The 15,669-nt window shown below is 38.5% G+C and overlaps 1 long non-coding RNA gene across 1 annotated transcript; it reads right to left on the bottom strand.

Annotated features, from left to right (window-relative positions):
• Positions 1-222: 222 nt before the first annotated feature.
• Positions 223-13,506, bottom strand: LOC309366086. The gene is made up of 3 exons (XR_014166486.1): positions 12,355-13,506; positions 4,260-4,333; positions 223-1,726 (listed from the first exon to the last, which is right to left on the bottom strand). It is a non-coding gene; the product is annotated as an uncharacterized lncRNA (long non-coding RNA).
• Between the last annotated feature and the right edge of the window lie 2,163 nt (positions 13,507-15,669).

Below are 15,669 nucleotides of genomic sequence, written 5' to 3'. Positions count from 1 at the left end.
CAGAGCAGCTCTGCAGGTAACAAGCAACAAATCAAAGCCAAACATCAAGATCACCAGAATTAACCCATTTTCATTACACTTGAAAAATGCAATATAATACCTGAAAGCACCCTGGAGCGAGCCGTCCTGTGGAAGAAAATAAATAAAAACAAGACAACTGCATTGAACAAGATCACTCCATCACTTTCCTGAAATATAATAAAAAGGACAGAGGGGAAGCCAAACATTTATAGGGAGGAAGGTTCCCCCTGCCCTTTAATAGTCACTATAAATATGGTTGTTGACAATAAATAAATGTGAAGAACACAGAACATGAACACATGCTGAAGAAAAACCTGTTCACACTTAATACATTGTAGGAGCTGTTCAAGAGCTATTTATCCATATATTTTTTATTTTAAAAACCCCTCATCTTTCATAGTGTGAGGGAGAATGAGAACAGTGACGGTCAACAACCGAAGAGTGTAGCTGGTTGCTCAGAATGGCATGCGTGAAGAGCCTGAAGAACACTTATAATTTCCACATCCAGTGCTACACTTGCAATGCTAATGGCAAGGCTGAAGGTAGGGACTTGCTGGGGAGAACTGGTTGACAGGAGGAGGAACGTTTGACCTTCCCCACTCCCACACAGGCAGGCAGATGAAAGTGCTGCTAGCAAGATCTCTGGCAGAAGCCACTGGGATGCGCCAAAATAGGGGAATAGTGAACAGGAGGAACTGGGCTCGGCTGGGATCTACTGGATTTTGAGCTGGTCTCACGGCTGTCATTTGCCAGCATGTGGTCCAGTCTGGGCTTGATCGCTGTGCCAATAAGGGGAGCCAAAATAATTATGGAAAGGAATTTTCCAGAAAAAGCAGCTTTTCTCCATTCTTCCAGGTCAGTGAGCATTTAAGTGGTGGCCTTCCTCCCCTGGCAGATCCACATGGCTCCTTCACTGCTTGTGTTTAGAAATGTACCTTTCTTTTACGCCTTCCTGTTTTATATTCTTTGTTTGTATTTTATTGTGTTTTACTACACACCACTCTTATCTCCCCAGGCAGGATAGCAAAGCTAGGATATAAATAATTTTAAATAAGTGAATTGTGAGGGCACAATTGCACCCCCATATTCTTGTTAAATTAATCTAACGAAGATATTAAAAAGAGCAGCCTAAAATATCTAATTTAGTTTTGAAGCAATTCCACTGACTACAATGTGCTACTCTAGAGGAAGTGGTGTCATGGCTGCAGAAGCTTCACTGCTTTCCCCCCCTTTTTTCCTTTAGTATCACAGCAAAAAAAGTACTGCAACAAATCTAGTTAAATAACTGGAAAAATTTCCAGAGCCTGTGCAACAGTCAGTAATGGCAATAAAAGTTTCACATTATCTACCTTGTCCACATTTCCTCAAAGATCAATATGGCTAAGTACATCTTCTGCATACTTCTATAAAGAGACAAATATGAAACTTACTTGCATCAAACACAGTGTGACACCAGCTTTAGATGGACCCTTCCCCCACAGTCTAAAAAGCTGGGGAGAAATATCAATACTATGTTTGAATTACATTAGTTGGAACAAGGATGAATGTGATGGTGCAAAGTCAAAAGGATTTACTCAGCAACTTTCCATAAATGATAAATGGTCTTTGCAAAAGGATGGCTTCTTGCAGAGTATTTTACTAACATGTAAAATCTTTCACTTTGATATTATGGATTTGTCACAATGTTGAAATTTCCCAGCAGGCCCTATGGAGAGAAAATATTAACACTGAGAATGAGATTTTCGAACAAAATTTCATGACATGCACTTAAGTTGCAGATTTTGACTCATTTAAGTTTATTAACCAAAGGAGGATAACTTTGGGTGTATTATGTGGCACAAGGCAGAAAGGGCAATCTTCTTGAGCTCTGGGTGAGGCCCATAGATTTGTCTATGTGTCTTTATCTCACAGATACTTCCCCCTATCTGTGGCTTTACTGTCCTTAAAAACTATGGGCTGTATCCAGTGTTCTCTTGTCTACTAGTTCAAGGACTCTTGCACTAGCAGATGGGTGAGTCTTAATGTTGTGCAACAGGAGATCCAATGCAGCAGTTGCACTAATGGAAATGCAATGCAAAACAGACTACACAATCTGTTGTGCAATGAAATTATAAGCAAACTGCTTGTAACACAACAATGTTCCACTGGTGCAAATCATTTTGCCCACAGAACAAGTATTCTGCTAAGTGACTTTAACTTACCTACATTAGATACAACCTTGTATATGTATATATGATGGATCTTCAGTAACTGGGCTGACCTACCATTAGGCAGAGTGATGCAGCCACCTCAGGCAACTGATTTTGGTTGTCATGGGCTTTTAATTGAATTTTTAAAAATATTTTTACCACCAAAGCTCTAAAGAACTTTAAAGTTCTTCAAGGGGTTACAGTGAAAGCTCTATGAACCATTAGTTTTCATGGTCTTGCTCCAAAATATCAACACTCGTGTTGTTTAACACACAATAAAATGCCCTGACCTTTTTGGTTATGACACAAAAGAAAGCCCATTGTGTTTTATCGTATATTTTAAATTTATAACTGCCAAGGGCAGGTGTAAAATGCAAGTATTTTATATATTATGAGCTATACAAATTGCTGGAAAATTACAGGTGCAGATACCCCTGTTCTCTGAGCAATTTTGAAGACAAAGGCGGACTTATAATATTTATGGATAACCTATAGTTTGTTATTATGGGATTGCTCCTTAGAATATTGGGAAGTGGTAAATGAGCAGAAAGGAAATAACCTGCAAGCACAACAAATGCATAAATGTGTTTTATTCCAAAGCAGGGGTCTGGAACCCTTTTCAGCACAAGGGCCACCTCCCCGTCTGGGCAACCTTCCAGGGGCCACATGCCAGTGATGGGAGGGGCCAGAGGTGAAAGTGGGTGGAACAACTGTTGTACATTTTACCTTTGTATAGTCAGCTAGTTAATCCTGTCTTCCACCCAGAGAAGCATTCAGTCAGGCAAAGGCAGTCAATGAAGGTGTGAAGCAGGGTCAGTAGTAGGTGAGGTGGCAAAGGTGATGCAACCTGGGATAGAGTCCCGAGGGCCAAACAGACAGGCTTGGAGGGCCGCATTTGCCCTCCCCATTTGCCTGAGGTTTCCCGTTCCTGTTATACGAGGTAAGAATTTGAAGGGTTTGTAAAAATGATTTTATGTTTCTTCAGCAAAAGAGATAACTAGACTTTAAAAAACAAATGTTAGCATTTAGAAACGGTAAGCGAGGCAGTAAAGGATTTATCTTCCATGTAATAGGGAGGTCTACTTCGGAATTAATTTTAGATGGAACATACTAATTATTCGCTCGTGCTGTCAGCTGCTGAGTTTAGACTTGTATAGAAACTGATAAAAGATGATTTCGGCTGGTGCAAACAATCCCAGTGTAAGCTCTTTATATTGTGTATTTTTATACTTTAATATGTATTTTTCATTTCTAATCATAGGTATCTAAAACCTCAGCCAGTTTTATAGTAAAAGTTTCCAGAGTGAACTAATTAATTGTAACAATGGCGCTATCTCTTTAACTAAAGCTATTTACTTATTTATTAAATTTCTCGTTTTTCAGTTTCACACTTTTTCCAATATTAAGATGAGTTCTTCACATTTCCGCATCAGTTTGCTAAAATATTTTTAGGTCCTCATGATAATTTATCAGCATTTTAGTGTGATTCCCACCGCCCCACCCCAATAGACACATTTTTACAAAGCAATTTCCCCATATATGATGTATTTTCTATGTTATTTTCCCTAATATATGCATTTATATGCACACTTTACCCATGTTTGTGTACACATCAATGTACACAGGGCTGCTGAATTGCATTGCAAAATTCAGATAAGGGCAAATGTCAAAATATTCCTGTGTTTCATTTTATATGTTTTGGAAAATGAAAATTAGATAAGTTCACCTTTAAATGCAAACTGAGTCAAATTTGTCCCCCATCCCTAGTCCACCATAACAGCACTCCCTAAGCACAAAGACATTGCAACTGGAGTTAAGGTGACAAGACTATAATCAGGAATATAGGATATACACAGCTTTATGGATAAATCTTATTTCTTCCTTGGGCCTGTCTTCCATGGGGAAAGTATTGTTGAGCTCACTTTTAACAGGATAAGGCAAACCAAATGTTCTGAAATGCAGCTTTGTGTAGATGCCTTCTTTAAAATAAAAAACACACAGAAAACTGAAAAGCATTTTTTCAAAGTAATTTGCAGAAAGGATGCAAACCTCCACAGAGAAACCTTCATTTGGGTCATTTGGATTTTCTCTTTGCTACCATGCAAGAAGCTAGTCAGAACTGTCTGTATGCAACAGAAAGATAAAAATTTCAATTAGGTTGAGTGCTGTCATAAGCAGACTACATGAGAAGGCTAGAGATAATATGCATTACATATTGATGCCTATCAGCACTGAGAACATAGCCATGTTTTATTCCATGCCCCTTTTGTAGGTTTGGCAGCAGTGGCACCCAATAAAGGCCTAATCATATTAATTTATGCCCCTATCAATTATGCATTCAGATTCCCCTGATAGCTTGTCAGTTTTTATTCAGTATTTTCTGAAAAATACGCCTATTACAGTTACTGAGCAAATAGTAGGACTGTCAGAAAGTAAGATTTAAAGAATATTACTTAAAAGGGGTGGGTTTTTAATTTTATAAATCTTGTATTATATGGCATGCGTTTGTTAGCTTTAAAACGGGTGACAGTACAGGGACAGATGTCACATTAAGGACTTTTGGGAAATGAGAATAAAAGTATTTTCTGTTCTTTTGTAGTGAGGGACCTCGTTACGTATTCAACTTTTAATAAAAAAACCCAAAATGTTCTAGGATTTACAAATGCAGTAAAACTGTATCAGATTAGTTAGTTTATTATCAATTTGCATGTTTCATATGACGGGCATTAACTGAGATTTTAAGAGATCTTTAAAGTTTGAAGAGTAATTTCACAACTGTATACCGACCCTGTGTAGCTGTGAAAAAAATGTTTGGGGTGAGGTGCCCAAAAGAGCTAGGCTGCTCCCTACAAAAAGTCATGTCACCACAAGCGAGTTAGGCCATGATCCATAAGGAAACAGCTGCCACCACATACTATAAGCTATGTCTTTCCTCAAAGAGCTCTCACACCCAATCCCAAACTGCTTTTAAAATCAGAATTAGCATGATCTTTAAAGTGGTCTTTGTTGGCATCTGTCTGTCTCGAGAGACCGTGGAGTGCGCCTCTCGGGCTGAGGTCAAACCGCAACACCAAAGTGCAACACCCCGAAGCGCAAGCCTGGGCAATGTGTATGGAGGTCCTGGGCTACGCTTGGCCTTGCAGAAGTGATGAATGACCCTGATGTACCTTCGGTTGAAGTAAGTATGTGTTTTTCCAGTTTTTGATATATCTCAAGATGAGGGCCAGCACTAGCATTAGACAAATGGAGCAGCCAACTGAGGAGGCAGATCCTAGGGAGCAAGCAGTGATTGTGAGGTGTTGGGGAACAAGAGATGTGCTTGGTCTGTACACTCTAAGTTAGCCTGCTGCCCTCAGGTATGGTGGCAGATGTTTCTTTGCCACTGTAGAGGTAATATTCAACTCTCAGCTAGATCAGCTTCTGATGCATTTTATTGTTTTCTTGTGTAAACTATGCTAGAAACTTCAATGAAGAACAATCAATAAATGAAATGAATAAATAATTCATTGACTTGGTTCCTTTCCAGCAATTTTGTATATCATCAAGAACCTTTCACAGATTAAGGACAGGTATAACACTAATACATTATCCTAACACCATCACCATTTAATATACTTCTGTGAATGATCCGGTGTCATAAAAAATATTGAGATAATCAGATGTTTGAGTAAGAAAACATGGTTTGAGTAAGAAAAACATATTTTAGTAAGAAAACATCCATGATGAGGTGCAACAGGGGGGTGTATTGGGAAGAAACAAGCTACACAATTATTTGTGATATCTATTCCTAAACCTAACCAAGTTTGAGATAACAGGGCTTATTTACTACGTATATGTAATTCTTATTAAATCAACATTGCATAACTTGACCAGTTCAAGCCTTTTCATTTGTGGCTCCCCCATCTGTGGAATTCTCTTCCCGGTGAGGTCCACCTGGCTCCTTCACTGACATGCTTTCAAGTCAAGGTATAGACTTACATTCCCCTCTCATGGGTTTCATGGATGGAGCTGCTTTTGTTCTACTGTTCGTGTGATACCAAAGCTTCCTTTGGCTGTTGTTGTGTGTGTGTGTGTGTGTGTGTGTGTGTGAGAGAGAGAGAGAGAGAGAGAGAGAGAGAGAGAGAGAGAGAGAGAGAATTGTAGGTGTTTGTATGAGAATGTTAATGTTTTATATAAACTGTTAGTGGTATACTGCATTTAAGTTTATGAGTTTAAATGTAAGTTGCTCTGAGATCTTGGTAAAAAGTGACTAATACATCTAATTAATAATGATAATAGTATCCTAGCCTAGATCTTTCCCTGACATGCTAGTTTTCCGCATGCAGAAAATTCGTTTCAGCAGTGGAACACTGAAACATAGACTCCATTTGCAAGTTGAAATGGGGAACATCACCATATGCCATTTTTGTCTGCTGTGCATCTACAGTAGAATCTTTCCACCCAAATGGAGGAATAGAACTAGCATGATTAAACCCATTCTTCCTTTTCTTTTTACTAATTTGATTTGGGGGGGACACACATAATGTGTACTTTTGGCCTTCTTGTCTTGTAAATATAACATATCAACAGAGCCATGGCTAACAGCAGCTTTCAATTCAGTATCAGAAGTTCCAGCTGTGTGTCACTCTAATCTTTTTCTGAACTCTATGACTTTGGTTTTGAGCATATTTTGACTTCCTGCAACATCCTTTTTTGATTGTCAGATGATGAGAAGCTATCACCATGTCAGTTTTTGCCATGCAAAATACTCTCATTCTTCCTCTGCAGGAGGAAGGCTTGCAACTGTGCTCCCCAATATTACTTTCAGAAATTGCCGGATGAAAAATCCATGCAGCTCCTTTATAAACTACACTTTTTGTTACCTACTTCCCTCCCCCCGCCAAGACAGGCTTCTGTCTTTCTTTTTATTTATTCGTTTTAGATTTTGATGGAAGAGCAAGGGGTGTGTGCAAACATGCATATTGGGGTAGCAGATGTATAGTCCAATGAAAGGGATGGAGCAGTAAAACAGCATGTCTTGGCCAGAACAAATAAAAACTTTGACAACTTCTGGCAAGGAGAAAGGCACCAGTTAATGGTGCCTCCAGGTAGCTTTAGCTTATATGACTGGCAATTGTAACACAGTTTTTCTCAGTGCACTTGGCAGCATTACAAGGATCACAGTCTAACAAGGATGAACAGTTTATCCAATGTGTGGGTTTCTCTCTTACATTTGGCATGGATATCTTTCTGCTTCACCTTTTGTTTTCTGTCAGAAGGATATTTATTGTGGCAATGTGCAGTGCAATCCAGCTCTCCATTTATGTTTGAGTTCCCTTCTTATTGTATTTCATGGTATTAATGGAGTACACATTTCTCTTCTACACATCTGGCTTTTTAAAAGATCCCCATTCAAGAGTACAGTGCCCTTGGGCTACTTGGTAATGTTTAATAACTTTCTACACTGGTAGTTCTTTCTTTGTCATTACACCGAGCCTTTTCTTACCTTGGTATATAAAGATCTTAAGTGTTCCCCTTGACTAGTGGCCCACACATTATATAGCAGTACCAGCAAGATAATATAGAGGGGGGGGGAAAACCCTCTACCTTTTTACTATTATAATGGAAGCCTTCCTAAGAGCCACCTGAGAAGACAGTGTTGGAAAAGTTTGCCTAGACCTCTTCCAATTTCAGCTGGATCAAAATTTATATATAAAGGAAGAATGTTACGATTCTGTCATTTTCTGAAAAGTCATTATATCTGTCAAAAGTTCTTTTCCAGTATTCAGTGTAATTTTTATGCTGGTAGCAACTAGAAATCCTGTAAAGAACAAGGCAGGACACTAACAGAAATAACTGAACATATGCTTTCATGATCAACACTAAAAATTATTTATTTTGCACGCAGCTCAGAAAACCCCCTGACCCTCAGGAGTTTTTTGGATGTGGGGTGGGTGGAAAGGAGCTCTATAGGAAGCAGGGGAAGCCTGAATGTGTGCATGGGACAGCAGACACGCTATTTGTATTCCATCTGTTACTTTTTCATGCTGTACCTCATTCTTCTTTCCAATAGGTGGTATAAGGAATAGGGGCTTATTAATGGGGAGCTGCTCAATATGTGTGTCTGTGTATATACACGTGTGTATTTGAAAGAGAGAGAAATGTATATTGGAATGAGAAAGAAAATGTATTTATCTTTAAATATTGTGCACAAATCTTTAAATATTGTTCTTCCAGTATTATAGGATGATTTTTAATAGGGTGCTGTAACCTCTCTCTGAAGGTGGTTGTAATCTAAATTATTGCACAAGTTTACTCTTAGGCTTTACTTCTGCTATGAAGGCCAAATATTGCAGGGGGGAGGTGTACAAAAAGCTTGAAACTGTTTACTATATTGAGTTGCTGAGCAGAAAAGAAATAAATGAATCATTCAAATACCTAAGGAAAAGCACATTCTTTGATCTACTTTACCCTATCTTTACATGTTGACCTTGTTTGTATTTTCTGAATTGGTGTACAGAGTTGTCGAGTTGGTCAATAATCTAATCCGACCATCAATAAAACACACCTTCTTGTTTATTAATATGTGATTAAAAATGTATATGATAAAAAGATATTGACTGCAAGCCGAGTTTGCGTGACAAGAACAATTATGCCTCCCAAACTTAATCACTACATGAGCTCTTTAACCCAGTGAAAGTCAATAGTCTATTTATGAACAACTATTGTGAGGTGTATATATATATATATATATATATATATATATATATATATATATATGTGTGTGTGTGTGTGTGTGTGTGTGTGTGTACAGTATTAGGATTTTGTTAGGACTCCTGTTCTTATTTCGTTTGCTCTTTTAACTTGTATAAATCTCCAAGATACAATAGTCAGCAGATAAACCTCTCATTAAATTCTTGCTTTATATTTGTTGTATAACAAAGCTGAAGGCATTAAGATGGAAGGTATTTGCACTTGTTATTGTTCTCTATTTGCAATTAAGCAAAGGTGCTCATTTGGCGATTCCCATTTTTCTTCATAGTACTCATTACACATTTGTTAATCAGAAATTCAAACCTTTGTAACTTCCCTTAATCCGTTTAAACAATATTGTTTAAGTTTGGCTGTGCCGCTTCAGGGTGGATTCTGATTTGATTTAAAAACCTGTGTCAGTTGGTGCTGTAATGCTTGTAGAAAAAAATGAAGAAGTAAAAATTCAGTACAGTACTACCGTGATACAAATTGTCTTTTACTGGAAGATGCATTAAATGAAATATTTTTGTATGCTTAGAATGTATATTGTGCACATTGTTTCACAAATCTGGATTATGATGGTACATTTATGTATTATAACCAATTGTATGGGGAAATGGGATTGAAATTGGAGAGCTCCAAAAATGGAATCAGGGGGTTAGCAAATCTTTTGAACTGAGTGAAAGGAGTCCTTAGAAAGATGAAGCTGCTGCTATTGGCAGATATTACAGTCAGTGCCAGCAGTGATCTTTGAGAGCTTCATCCCTGATGATTTTGCATCTAACACCCAATAAGAATCGGCTGGGGCTGAATTCTACTGTGATTACCAAACCTAGGTCATTCAATTGTCAATTTTTCTAGTTGGAAGAGAGACGGGGGCTATTCAGTGAAGCTCAAGTTTGGAATACAATAATATTCAAACGATTCCGTAGCTCACACTGGTATATAACAATAATAATGTCCTTGATGAAAATATACTCCCAGGAATTAATCTCTCACCTAATGCAAAACTTATCAATCAGTCAATTTAAAAAAAAAAATCATGCAAAGAGGTAACATTTATTCAACACCTAAATGAGCTAAACTTCCAAGGAAATGATCATACCCATATATCTGATATGTGATTTACAAACTAGCATTTGTCTGCTTCTCTTCAAGCTGACTTTGAATAAGGGCACTGCTAACAGAACATTTTGTTCCAGTCCCTCACCTGATTCACTGACATGTTTTGAAATATTAGAGCATTTCATAATGTTTGGTACATTTTATGCATCTAATTAGAGAGCGGCACAGTAGTTCTTTGTTTTTTCTTATTAATGAAACAAGTTCTTAATTTATACGATGTTTTACCTTTCTCTGAGGTTTCTTCCTCATTTTTAAAAGAAAGCCTAATATTTGGCTGAAAAACACTACTCTAACAATGACTGAGAACTGTAAGCAATAGCAAAACTTATATGAGGTCCTGAGGAAGTTTAAAAATGTACAATAAATACAGTTTGTTGCTTATTCTGTAGAAATCAATGGTATCAGAGAACTTTTTGGAATCTGGGAACAAAGCAGGTATTTTACTTAAGATATCTACATTACCTTATCAAATTGCTTGCCTGTTTTATAGGTTCAGGATGTGTCCTGATAGGATCAATGTATGCAAGTTTTGTGATAAATGTATGCAAGTTTATCACTGCTTCCACATGACAATGTTGGCATCAGAATAGAAGCCAATCTCCCCCCCACCTATTACTCTGGACTTACCCTTTCCACAGAAAATCTGGCATTAAAAAAAAATGTTGCCAACAATCCATTTGTGATATCTAAAATATCCATTTGCAATATTAAGTACCCATCTGGAAACACCGTTATACAAATCCATTATTTTCACTGTATTCATATTTTCCCAATAGAAGAGAAAGAGCACACACATATTGCTAGAAATCAATATTAGAATCTATATTATTTAACGTGTCAATCTCTTTGCCCTTCTCAATTTGCTGCCTACTGCTGTTCATAATTTCTGCTTTCAAATTAAGATTTTGCAAATTTCCATTTACTTAAACAACCCTCTGCTGTTTCTGAACTTGAGCCAATATTATCCATTCCTTAATATTTATCTTCCCAGTTACCTATAGGGATGGGTGAATTTTTGTTTTTCCCAGTTTCTCATTTCTCCAATCCAGTTTGTCCCATTTCTTCATCAGTTTGCAGGATTCTTTTTTAAGTCTTCATGAAAATTCACAGCATTTTAGCACACATTTCCCTTAATACCATATTTATAGGCAATTTTGCCTAATACAGTTGTACCTCGGGTTAAGTACTTACTTTGTTCCGGAGGTCCGTTCTTAACCTGAAACTGTTCTTAACCTGAAGTACCACTTTAGCTAATGGGGCCTCCAGCTGCTGCCACGCCACCAGAGCACGATTTCTGTTCTCATCCTGAAGCAAAGTTCTTAACCTGAAGCACTATTTCTGGGTTAGCGGAGTCTGTAACCTGAAGCGTATGTAACCTGAAGCATATGTAACCCGAGGTACCACTGTACACAGTTTTGCAAGCAAATTTCCCTAATATAATGCAGTGTGTATCCTATGATCACTAATACATTCATTTTTATGCACATTATCCCCTAATACATACATTTTCACAGAAATATTTTGGTTTGGAGACCAACATAACAAAATTCAGAGAAATGCAAATTTCAAAGGAGGGCTGCATTTTGGTTCATATATTGTTTTGGGATATGTGAATTAGGTTAGGTTCACATGATTTTATTTCTATTAAAGTTATACCCCACTCTTCGTCCAATAGGAGCTCAGGGGGTGGGACAACAAGAAATGAAACAATAAAAGCATATTTAAAACATCTTAAAAGCAATTTTAAGATACAGTTACAGACTGGGAAAGCTATCTCTTAAAAGGCTTGTTGGAAGAGGAAGGTTTTCAGTAGGCAGCACCATGGCGGGAAACAGATGTTCAAGGGGAGGGAATTCCAAAGGTAGCTGTCACAACATTTAAGGCCTGATTCCTATATTGTGTAGAACAGACTGTCTGATAAAATGTTTACTGCAGGAGGCCCTCACCAGCAGAGCACAGTGATATACAACTGGGTATACAAAGGGTGAGATGGTCTTTCAGGTATCCTAGTCCCAAGGTGTATAGAGCTTTATACACCAAAACTGGCACGTTGAACTGAGAGCCCAGTAGCTAATTAGAAGCCAGGGATTTAAATGTGAAGTGAACCAAATTTCTCTCCCTCTCTAGTTACAGCTATATATATATATTTATCACTCCTCTGAGACAGATGTATTCAGTGAACACTGATCTCAATGCACTCAGCATAGTCCTAGGAATAGAAATGAAGGATCAAATTAAAGCAAAGATCCTGTAGGTTTTCTGACATGAAAAGGAAACTACGAGTCACCTGTTAGCTGTATGTAGGAGAGGCTCAACCTACTAGGCGATTGAAGCAGTCACCTAGTGTCACAAAATTATAGCAGCATGCATCAGGCAGGTGCAGTCTGCTCGTGAATCTGGATGCAGATGGTGGGTTCTGCGTACAAAAGAGAGTAGGATTTGAGTTTCCTTTCCCTCATCTCCTTTCTTGAAAGCTAGAATGGTGTGTTAGGGCAATAATGATATTGCAGCTTGAACAATCCCAATAAGCCTCTTTACAAGGATTTTGACTCTTTCCTTACTTCTATTCTTTATTTGTCGAAGGTGAACTGTTCCCTTACTCAATTATTCACCACTAAGTGTACCTTAGACCTGCTAGGACTTCCTTACACTATTTTAAACTGATACTCTGAGGTCAGATCAGGCGAGAGCACTTTCAAAAGAAAGACTGCCACAGACAATCTAATAGGACAAGCTGTTTTAGTTTCTCAGTGGAATGTTTAGGATGATTCCTTGAGAGCTAATTTGATCACTGTGAAGAACTGCATTCTATTTACAGAGTCATGTCAGGTTCCCTGAGAGGTGGAGGGGGATTCTTGCAACTCCCTCACTTTCTTTTCCTCTCCTTTTTTCTTGTTTTTGGTTCATTCTCTCGCCTTTCTTCACTGATTTGAAAAAAAAAAGCTGATTTGTAAGGTAGGATAAGGAAACAAGATAGCAAACCAGAATCTGCAAGATCTGAAAATCAGTCTCTTTGGAAGTGAGAGAAGGAGAGAAGGCCAGAGTCAAAAACAAGTAGAGGAAAGGATGTGGCTCTTACCTTTATACAATAGACTACATTCCAGCAACACACAAGTCAGAGGTTTCTGTGCACACATTCCACACGTATCTCTAGATCCAGGAAAACAAGAGGCATTATAGTTAAGAATAGGTTCCAACTAGGCAAAAGCATTCAAAGAGGGTGTGGAGCAGGGCTGGGGGGCATGGCCTGATGAGGGGAATGACCTGGGCAGAGTTATGAGGGCAGGAAAGAGAGGCCTGGAGAGCCAAATTAAGCCTCTAGTTCAAGACCCGAGGTTCCCAGACCTGTTTTAAAGCACAGCTTCCTTTTATGTCTGAGAAAGGCAAGTTTCAAAGTGGGTAGCCCTCAGTAGACACAAAGTGTAGGAGAGAGAACAATTACTGTAATTAGTTTTCAATACACACTTTAAAAAGAAAAAAAGATTTCTTCTGCCTCTTTTCTTGAGTGGGCACTAAGCTGCAAAGTGTTGTCTGAGAGTTTTTTCCTTTATCCAGGTCTTATTTCAAAGCATTATACCTTTAGTTGAGGAAATTGGTGTGAGGATGGTAAAGTCTCATCATATTCCGCAACCAAAGACTGCCCATGAGTATTCCATAACATGTGCTGCTAAATTTAAAAAGAGAGGGGTACTGTGTCTCAAATTACTTTGGTTGTTTGTTTTTAAAGGTATGTATCCCATCTTTAAAAGTAAAAATCAAGATGGGTTATAAAATAAAACTCACTCCCCTTCCCCCCCCCTCTCTCTGTGTGTATGTGTGTGTGGTGTGTGTACACACAAACAGTTCCTAAAACAATTTAAAGGAATCAATGAAAATATAGCATACCTAGAAAATCAATAAAAACAATTTATAAGCACCAATCCTAAACGAAGCAATGTCATCTGCTCTAGCTTCTCCTTACTCCTGAGTTGTTGCGAATCTTTACTGAGGAGTGAAAGGCACTCTGTATATGGCCAGGAGGGCACATGTGTCTATATTATTACTTCTTCCACTATAGGACGCAGCAATGGCCAAATAAATTGCTAGTGTTCTGTGTAACAAGATTTCCCCCCTTTGTTATCACAAAGTTTAGGACCATATATGGTAAGGGAGGCAAACATACCCAATCAATGTTTCTTATTCTGTAATAACTACCACCCTTTGTTCCCTATTCAAGTATCCTCAAGTATGGTGCAAATAGAATGAGCTGTGAAGAACTAGGAAGCCTCATCATAATTTAAAATGAATATTCAAAACAAGGCCCAGATGAGCATTTCAATCCCCAAGCATTCAGCATGCAGTAAGATGAGGCCGACAGGAACATTAATTTTCAGCTAGGGCAGCAGAATAGATTGCTCCAGCCATATCTACCCAGTATGCCAGGCCTCGTTAGGCATTGCCTGAGCTTCTGTAACATTAACTGAAGCCTTGGAGTCAAAGTGGTTGAGTTTTGGCTTTAGTGTATGGAAATGAACACCTTCCCAATCCTAACGTTGCCATTGTCTAAGCTGTTGTGATATGTTCTTAGCCAAAAGTCTAGGAGCTTTATGCTTCTAGTAGTAAGCAGTGTGGTGACAAGAAGGACTGAAACTTCCAATGTGCCCCTCCTCCCCAGTGTCATTTGCATAATCTCCTGGTGGTTTGTATTGTTAAGAGAGAAAATGAACACAGCTCTGTTCAAGAGAGCGTCTCAGCATATGTGTCACTGATGGAAAGCAGTGCAGAGAAGGATTGGAATAGGAAGATACCTTCCCATGAACTTTCATGGATTGTACTGAAATTTAGTAAACAACTTAATAACAATAATATAATCTCTAAGCAGTGTACATGAAACAGGAAAATAGTTAGCAAAATAAGCAGATAAAATCAGCAAGAATTTTAAAACAAGTTTATGTAACTGATAGCCTGGCTGAAATAAAAAATTTTTTAGAAAGTAGATAAAAGCGTATGAAGAAGGTGGCTACTAAAGTAAATAGGCCCGGAGTTCCAAATAGGCCCGGAGCTCCTGCAGCCAATCGGAAGTCACACGTTGGTTTTCAAATGTTTTGGAAGTCAAACGGACTTCTGGAACAGATTACGTTCAAGATCCAAGGTACCGCTGTAAATTGGTTCCAAGCTTCTAAGGGCTGTACTGTCATATCTGGGGTTGCGAACACTGCGGGTTGTGCATTTTCGGGTTACAGATGTGCCAAACCTGGAAGTACTGGAATGGGTTACTTCCGGGTTTCGGCGCCCGCGCTTTGCACATGCGCAGAAACACCAAATTGCATCACGCACGTGCGCAGACACGGCGCTGTGGGTTGCGAACATGCCTCCCGCATGGATCACATTCGCAACCTGAGGTTCCACTGTATATACTAACAGTAAAGCCTTGAACTTGTTGCAAATTAGTAGCCAGTTCAAATTTTCAAGCAGAGGTTGATACTTACAGGATCACAGCCCTGTCAGTGATCATGCTGCAGCATTCTGTACTAACTACAGAATGCAAAATGTATCGATTCAGACTCCAGTCCCTGCCTTCATTCCTCCACCCTTTCCATGAAGGTTGCTTCACTGTGGCACA

This window comes from Podarcis melisellensis, assembly GCF_964234715.1.
Source record: "Podarcis melisellensis genome assembly, chromosome: 3".
NCBI lineage: Eukaryota > Metazoa > Chordata > Lepidosauria > Squamata > Lacertidae > Podarcis > Podarcis melisellensis.
This window is presented reverse-complemented; position numbering and strand designations above follow the sequence as displayed.